Source organism: Sinocyclocheilus grahami, unplaced genomic scaffold (assembly GCF_001515645.1).
Source record: "Sinocyclocheilus grahami isolate Dianchi unplaced genomic scaffold, SAMN03320097.WGS_v1.1 scaffold654.1, whole genome shotgun sequence".
NCBI classification, from domain to species: Eukaryota; Metazoa; Chordata; class Actinopteri; order Cypriniformes; family Cyprinidae; genus Sinocyclocheilus; species Sinocyclocheilus grahami.
In genome coordinates this window covers 1,414,571-1,424,011 of record NW_015505833.1, presented here as the reverse complement: position 1 = coordinate 1,424,011, position 9,441 = coordinate 1,414,571, and the positions used below count along the sequence as shown (strand labels likewise).

At 40.7% G+C, this 9,441-nt stretch overlaps 1 long non-coding RNA gene across 1 annotated transcript; it reads right to left on the bottom strand.

Moving 5' to 3' along the window:
* Positions 1-2,466: 2,466 nt before the first annotated feature.
* On the bottom strand, positions 2,467-3,559 carry LOC107558651 (uncharacterized). The gene is made up of 3 exons (XR_001605508.1): positions 3,402-3,559; positions 3,032-3,162; positions 2,467-2,522 (listed from the first exon to the last, which is right to left on the bottom strand). It is a non-coding gene; the product is annotated as an uncharacterized lncRNA (long non-coding RNA).
* Between the last annotated feature and the right edge of the window lie 5,882 nt (positions 3,560-9,441).

Genomic DNA, 9,441 nt, shown 5'->3' with positions numbered 1-9,441 from the left:
ACAGCTAACATTGTAATTGTAAGGCTATGTATACACAGAGGAATGGCTTACTACTATTAGTGCAGCAGGGAGGCCATGCCAAATTAGACAACTTGCTGTTGTCGTGCCGACACAGCGCTCGTGTCCGTTGTGTCCATCACAGTGTTGCCAAGTTCACAGTTTTCCTGTGGAATTGGGCTACTTTATCACGGTTGCCGCGGGTTGTTTTTCCATGTCCGCGGGTTGAAGCGACCCCAATAGCGTGTATTTTATCCCCCGGAACGCAATTTTTACCGGGCGACCCCCTCGAAACACGGATAGGAGTTTGGGCTAGTTTTGAGTAGCAATTGGGCGGGTTTTGTTATGAATACCTGGCAACCCTTTCCCTCAAGCAGGTAACGTTATTATTGCTAACATAGTGCACTCATTGAAAAATACATTGGCAGCATCTGTATTAAAGAGAAAATCACGTCATCCGATGTTTAAGTGAATAAAACCGCCTTACTTACTGGAGTTCCACGACTATTGGCCTTGTTCTCTCTCACAGGAGAGTGTGAGTGTAGGTGATGTAAAAGAGGAAAGCAGGCATTTGGACCAAAGCACTGTGAGGCAAGGGAGGGGGAGACTCAATGTTTCTAAACTTAAAATGCATTTTTGCCCCGTTTGTGTTGTTTTACTACTTACACAATTATTTAAGGTATAAAACATTGTTATTTACAATGCACAGCGTGGTTTTTAAATCATATTTTTAGGGGGAATAACCCTTAAATGGGCTTCCACCGGGATTTCCACCTATGCGGACTGTAAGGAGGACGTTAGAGGGACGAGAGATGTGCGGATCCATTTGCAAAGCTTTATTCATTAGAATGGTCAGAAACAGGCGAGGGTCAGACAATGGCAACAGGTATATTGAGGGCAAGACACAAGAGTAATCCGATAAACAGGCGTAGGTCGATCAACAGCGAACAATCCAAAGGGCATGACAAAACAGCAAGGCAAAGGGTTAATCCAAGATACACAGGCAGAAGATCAGAAAACAGGCAAGGCAAGACTTTGACTAGACTAAGGAAACTAGAAACTTCACCTGTTAACCCGCACCTGGACGCCAGCACACTGAACGCTCTGTTTGCATGTGTCACCATTATATAAAAAGTAGCTACTTAAATTATACTTAAACCGATACAGTACAGAAAAATTAATTTTAAAATTTTACTTTTTAAAAAAAATAAAATAAATAATAAATGGGATAAATGTGCAAAAATGGGCCAATATTTTTTCCTAAATGTCCAGGTCTCAGGGAGAGGAACTTAAAGTACTGATGCCAGAAAGCGGTTATGTGAGAAAACAGCCAAATGATACCAAAAAACCCCAACTCTTCAAATCAAGCAATTTTCTTTTTATTTGAGGGAAGGGTGGGTGAGTGAGCGGAAATCTTTCTAAACTGTTTGAGCAAACAGGGAAAACATGCCATATGAATAAAGCACTGAATTGAAAAGATATCCAGTGTTATTCCCATGACCATATCAATGACCACATCCCTGACAATTTCCCTGTCCACATCGCCGACCATTTCCTCGACCACATCCCTGACCATTCCCTTGACCGCTTCCCTGTCCTCTTCCCTGGCCGCTGCCCTGTCCAGAACCGCTTCCCTGTCCAGAACCGCTTCCCTGTCCGCTGCCCTGGCCGGAACCACTGCCCTGGCCCTGGCCGTAACCCCTTCCCTGGCCGCTGCCCTGGCCATCACCGCTGCCCTGGCCATAACATTTTCTTTTTATTTGAGGGAAGGGTGGGTGAGTGAGCGGAAATCTTTCTAAACTGTTTGAGCAAACAGGGAAAACATGCCATATGAATAGAACACTGAACTGAGAAAGAAAAAAAAAAACCTGGTAGGTGTTACGCAAAATTCCCATGACCGTATCAATGACCACATCCCCGACCGTTTCCGCAACCACATCCCCCACCATTTCCTTGACCACATCCCTGACCTTGATTGCTTCACTGACCGTCATCGCTTCCCCGACCATCACCGCTTCCCTGAGCAGGACCGCTTCCCTGACCACCGTCACTGCTTCCCTGAGCAGGACCACTTCCCTGAGCACCATCTCTGCTCCCCTGACCGCCTCCCTGACCAGGACCGCTTGCCTAAGCAGGACCGCTTACCTGACCGCCTCCCTGACCAGGACCGCTTACCTGAGCAGGACCGCCTTCCATGACCATAACCGCTTCCCTGACCACTTCCCGGACCATGAACACTTCCATTACCTTTTCCCAGACCCTGACCGCTTCCCTGACCATAACCGCTTCCCTGACCCCGACCATGACCGCTTCCATAACCACTTCCCTGACCATAACCTCTTCCCTGACCATAACCGCTTCCGTCCGCTTCCCTGACCATAACCCCTTCCCTGACCATATCCACTTCCATGACCATATCCTTGTGGTTGGGCAACATCTCTGTGTGGCAGGACACAGTCCATAATGGAAACGGCTCTCAGCACACAGTGGAATGTTCTTCGGGTCGGGACACTGACCCGGCTTCACTGTATGGACAGTCAGCTTTAGTTTATGCACATACACTCACGCAGTATGCCACTTCAATATAAAGCATGAATAGCAATTTTTACCTACAGAGTGAATTATATTCTAAGTATAATTCCTCTTTATTTTGTAAAGCCATCCTGTGTTTAAAACTATCCTAAGGGATTAAATTCAAACCTACTTTAGACGAGAACAACAAGACAATTTATCATCAACTGATCAAAACATCATAACACAAATACCTGCATATGGAGCAGTACAGTAACGTCCACATCCATTGCTGCAGCACTTCTTATTGTTGGGACAGTTAGAGGCACTCCTACAGGACCTGGTACACGATCTTCTTCCAGATGATTGGGGTGGACACTCTCCTGGCTTTGCCGTTATACAGACACATGACAGAAGGCATCACTGAATGTGGAACACTTCCATTCACTTAAGTTAGAAGTTTTACATAACATTTCGGTCTCTGCTTAACTTTTTGGAGGACCACCTATCATCCATTATTAACTGAAACAGGCGGCACGCAAACAGGCCCACAGTCAAATTGACAGCATTTGTGTCCTCCAGAGCAGTTTCCATCAGAAGAACATCCTCGACGGGACGGCACGACCATCAGCTTCGCCGGACAGTAACCGCCCACTAGAGGATTCAAGAGGATCATTAGGGGAGGCCAGGGAGTGCGGTTTCAGCATTCACAAATCAGGGGTTTTGCAATGGGTCTCAAACCTTAGTACAAATTTTTCATATTTTTCTGCTCCAAATTAAAAGCATTTTAAAACCTACTCATTCCTAAACGGTGTTAATTACTTTCAAAGACTGAGAGTCACTTATTTCTGCATTGCTTCAGGCTGTGTAATGAAGTCAACAGATCTTCTCACCTGTGGTTCGAGTAGCGTCTGTTACGCTCAAGTATCCGAACAGACACGATAAAACAGCAATCAACAAGCAATACACTCGAGCTGTCATCCTCCAGTCCTGCAATCTCACAATGATCTCCGCTGGAAAATGTGCTGAATTGGTGCGTCAGGAGCAGCGGACAGCAAAGCGCACAAAACTGAAACAAATAAACGTGTTGCTGCAATAGCAGCCTCTGTAATATGTGGTTTTAAAGATCCCAGGAGATCAGGTCAACTCCAACCCTGATCAAACTCACCTGCCTGTAGCTTTCTAGTAATCTGACTGGAAGGCCTTGATTAGCTTGTTCAGGTGTGTTTGTTTGGTGTTGGATCAACTGAATGCTAGGCTTCATCACATAAATGCTGACTTTAAAAAAATCAGAAGTCATTCAAACCCTAGCTTTAATCTACATGAATATGTACTAAGGACTCCTGTAGAGCAGCACTGAAGCTGGGATTCAATAGAACTCTATGGTAGTCTATTCATTAAACATCCATTGAACATTTAAACTTTCAATCACTATGTTTCGTCTCAACTGGAAGCCTGGCTTATCTATTTGATGATTGGATGAGCTGTTAAATAAGCCTGAGCGACCAATAACTGAACCAGTGATGTACATGATTCACAGCAGGCCTGGATTAACACAGTGTAGTGCCCTAGGGTGACCACATTTAAAGTGCCCCCCCCATTTTGGATGTGGTTCTACAAAACGTACATTTACTTACTTTTTTACAGGCAATAAAACGTACAACACTGACGTATTTTCTGCAACTAAACGTACACATACTTACGTAATTTCAGGATTTAAACATACAGAAATGACATTTTGATGACACCTAAAAATGAACCTTTATGAATATTGAAATCGCTTCATTCATTTTATCATTGTTGTTGTTTTTATTTGTCATATCAATGACCTTATGTTTTCAATTGCATTATTAAATTGTTTACTTGCTTAATATGAAATGCGCTGTAATCAAAATCTTCCGAATCCATACGACTGCGGGGAACAGACCCAAATCAAAGCCTTTATTCGTCGATCTTCATCTCCATCCCGAGCAGCGAGTCCAGCGACCGTAAACAGCAAACCCCGCACTGACTGACGGGCTCTTTACAAATTCAAATGTTGCTGCTTCAAACTACAGGTTTTACGGCAGGAATAATCGGGATATTTTCAGTGATTAACAACATAAATTCTGCTCTGCACCTCACAAACCTTCTGTATTCCGCCAGAGAGGACTGCGACTGCAATGCATCGTCATTTGGATTACTTTTGGTACTGCTTTTGACATTTTTGCAATAAATAAATTATTGTAATTGCATTTATCTGTCTGTCATGTTTTTCTTATACTGTACAGAAATAGTTATGTTTAGGTTTGGAGGTAGGAGTAGGATTAGCGACTATAAAAATATTTTTAATGCTATTGTTACTAAAATGGTTATTTTCCTACATATTGCAGTCAATTGCGTTTTATATCCTTTTATATTTGCTATAAAATGGGTAGGTTTAGGTTTGCGGGTAGGTTAAGGGGTCGTACAACACTGACGTATTTTCTGCAACTAAACGTACACATACTTACGTAATTTCAGGATTTAAACATACAGAAATGACATTTTGATGACACCTAAAAATGAACCTTTATGAATATTGAAATCGCTTCATTCATTTTATCATTGTTGTTGTTTTTATTTGTCATATCAATGACCTTATGTTTTCAATTGCATTATTAAATTGTTTACTCGCTTAATATGAAATGCGCTGTAATCAAAATCTTCCGAATCCATACGACTGCGGGGAACAGACCCAAATCAAAGCCTTTATTTGTCGATCTTCATCTCCATCCCGAGCAGCGAGTCCAGCGACCGTAAACAGCAAACCCCGCACTGACTGACGGGCTCTTTACAAATTCAAATGTTGCTGCTTCAAACTACAGGTTTTACGGCAGGAATAATCGGGATATTTTCAGTGATTAACAACATAAATTCTGCTCTGCACCTCACAAACCTTCTGTATTCCGCCAGAGAGGACTGCGACTGCAATGCATCGTCATTTGGATTACTTTTGGTACTGCTTTTGACATTTTTGCAATAAATAAATTATTGTAATTGCATTTATCTGTCTGTCATGTTTTTCTTATACTGTACAGAAATAGTTATGTTTAGGTTTGGAGGTAGGAGTAGGATTAGCGACTATAAAAATATTTTTAATGCTATTGTTACTAAAATGGTTATTTTCCTACATATTGCAGTCAATTGCGTTTTATATCCTTTTATATTTGCTATAAAATGGGTAGGTTTAGGTTTGCGGGTAGGTTAAGGGGTCAAAAATCTAAATCGCTTATTGATAAAATAATTTAAATGCATCAATATGAATATCTTAATGATATAAAAGATACGTAAATATCTTATGTTTTTTAGCTAAAAATATGTAGCGATTTGTACGTTTTAAACGTTGAAATACGTCTAAATTGTACGTGCTTGTAAATGTTACATATTAATACCTACGTATAAACAATGAGACCAGGCTGGACCTGACCCAATCGCAATTCTTTATATATGCATATATTTTATATTCTCTCTGTATATATTGTATCATTAACTGTTCATTTTGTATCTGCATCTTTTCCAGCAAAATAATATGTATACAAAACATGACAAATATTTTAAAGGTCTAGTCATTATCTTAATCACTTGGTGCCCCCTTATTGGCTGGTGCCCCAGGGCACTCGCCCAATCCCGTCTATTGATAATCCGGCCCTGATTGACAGCATTTGTTATTTAAATACATCGCTGTACACAAAGTGATCTAAACACTCAGAGGGATACACAGTCTGCCATGATTGTTGTAGGAATAATGAATTTCACTCTTAAAAATCTGTACAAATCCTGTTTCTAGAAACCAGAATATAACTCGAGACAGTAAACAACACAGAAATCACATAGAACAGGCATACACCATTAACATTTTATGCACAAAGTGGAAAAAAATGTACAGTAGCTGTACACTACTTATTTATAGCATTTTTTTCAAGGTACTCTGCATATATAATTGTTCACATTGAGAAGTGACATTAATTCACTAGTGACATTCAGCACACAATAAATAAAATCAGAGCATAGACACCACTCTGTGCCCAGCCGTCAGACAGCTTTAAAACCTGTCACTGTTTGTCTGCCTGTGTGTGCTGCCATCCCCCTCCATGTTCGGACGCAATGGCAGCAGTTGCAGGACGCTCGTGTCCCCCTGGTATTTGTTAGGAGGACAGCATCCTGCCAGTTGAGCTTTCAGATGAGGGTTAGTGTCAGGGGTCTCTCTCTCATCCTGGTCTTTCACTGCCCACCTGTCTGCCCTTGCCTTTCAAGGAGATGGCATGAGGGAACACAAGTTTTATGGGCTTAGAGACCGTGGACAAAAGGACTTATTGGACACAGACTGGGCAAAAAATGAACATACAATTAAACAATAGAGATGTACAATATTTAAGGGATAATGTACAGTAAGCTGATCATTATTGTTGGAAAAAAAGTATAATACATATTTAAATTTGAGCATGTTAATGAATAGGACATTGTTAATATATTTGGTCTTGGTGGACTAGATCTGCTTCGCATGCTGATGCTGAGCATGTATGGACCCGCTACTGGTAATAGATACACAGACACATTGCTGTGAGCATGTAAGATATGCTGTTGTTGCTGCCTGAATAATAACCATATATATAAATCCCATAGCAGATATAGACAGGTGGTGCTGGGGGAGGTGGAGGGTTTCAGGGAAACTCTGACAGTGCTGCAGGACCAACTTACAGCAAAAACTGAACCAGACTATTGGAATGTTGAAATGAAAGCAAGCAATCTCATTGACTGTACAATCAGCAGAAGCCAGTCAGTTTGTGCCACGTAAATTACGTGATTGCATGTGAAGGACCTATCAGCCTGTGCCATATAGAGTTGCATGACAGAACTTATTTTGTGTTTGTGGCCTCAAATTTGTCACCATAAAATTACTGAAGTTCCCTGAGGCCATTTTTACACAGTAACCATATCATAAGATGCCACTATGTTAAGACTGTGTCTGATAGATATATAAATAGATAGATAGATAGATAGATAGATAGATAGAGATAGATAGATAGATAGATAGATAGATAGATAGATAGATAGATAGATAGATAGATAGATATAGATAGATAGATGACAAACATTTAAGACTAGTTTAAGCAGTTTATGCAACCAGCCCCAGACTGGTACAATTTTAGTCTGACTGAAATCAAACTGTGAAACTTTTTTTTCATTTTGGATCAGCATCTCTTGTAGAATTAAAGTCTTGGTCAGTCTTCATTTGACCTTTTTGTCAGTGATGATGGAAAAAAAAAAGAATAGTTTGTTTGTTGGTCCATGAAATGGTTTAACTGCAATCTTTTAAAATGTATGCCTAAAGTTTTAAATAAATTATTTTAAAAATTAACACTTTGATGTTTAAAAATACTCTACTGATTTGTAATATAAATTTGACCACAAATCTCATGAAAGCACATCTAAAAATATTATACTTTGTGCCTGCTCTGAAAGATTGCCTCCCAGAAATATAACGGCTGCAATCTCAGCACTTCTGATTAAGGAACACTCTCAAGCCAATAACATGGAAGCTCATCTGAAGTGAGATTACGGGCGCTCGGCACTGACCTATATAGATAGCCCAAGGAAGCCGTCTGCTCACATGGCATTGTGTCTGGTGAAAGGGCATTAGCTGATTTTGCACTTCATGAGTCCGTCTGCATTAATGTTGGGCCTTTTCCTCATGCGGCCCACGAACGGCTGGATGGTAGCGGTGTTGGCATATGTTTCCCAGGGTGAGGCCCGGCCTGCATTGTTCTGAGCGGATGTCAGGATGCATTAGGGTCAGCTGGGCTGTGCTGGGAAACCCCCTGCTCAGAGATGCTGCTTTCATACCTGCTAATTACATTCAGACGGCCAGCGGTGAAGACACATGTGAGTACAGACACAGGTGGAGCTGTGCATGCAAGTGCTGCAGCTGGTAACTTTGCAAAAAGAGAAGAACAACTACAGAACTGAAGACAAATTATAGCATATTAAGATGAAGTAGCCCTCCAGTAACTGTATGTGTGTGTGTGTGTGTGTGTGTGTGTGTGTCTGTGTGTGCGCGTGTCAGCCGCCCACAGTCCAGGTCACTCTATAGCTCAAGATCCGAATGTTTGATTAGAGAGGAAGCAGAGATTCATGGCAGGATTTTGCACTTTTGACCCTCACCTTATTTAAGCAAACTTTATGAATTCACATGCTTTTTCATATATAAATTATTTATGAATATACTTCTTAACGCTCAGTGTACAGTCAAACTATATCACTTGATAAGTACAAAAATACATGATAAATAACTAGTATTATCATCCTCAGTGATGTGAATAATAACACATGGTAACTGGGTGTTGATGGGTTCCCTGTATTCTGTAAACGTCTCATGTTGTGCCATACGCTTGCCATATTGACCCAGCTTTTGTCAAGTCTACAGTGGTTGCCATGGAAACCTGGCAAACCTGCAACACCATCTTTTTCTATTTTTTATATGGCATTAACATTTTTCACTTCATCCTTTCTTTCTTCTGCTGTCTCTCACTTCTCCCTCTGTCATTTTTTAAAATGAATGCGGAGGTTGACACTTATGTAAGGCAAAAACAAAGTTATTTGCATGATTTTTGTCATCTGGGAATGATTAAATATTTTCTTATAGTGGAGAATTAGCCGTTTCGAATGGCTTATTGTGACAAACTCACTGATGACCAATTAATTGTAGTCACAATGAATTTGAACGAAGAATCGGACGAAGTTCTGACAGTGTTACTAACAGCAAGTTAAATCAATTGTATTTGTACAGCGCTTTCACAATATACATTGTTGCAAAGCAGATTTACATAAATTCATAATGTCAACATCTATAATATCCTAATGTGAATATAAACAATCAGTCAGATTTGCCATGTAAAGTTGGAAACAGTTATT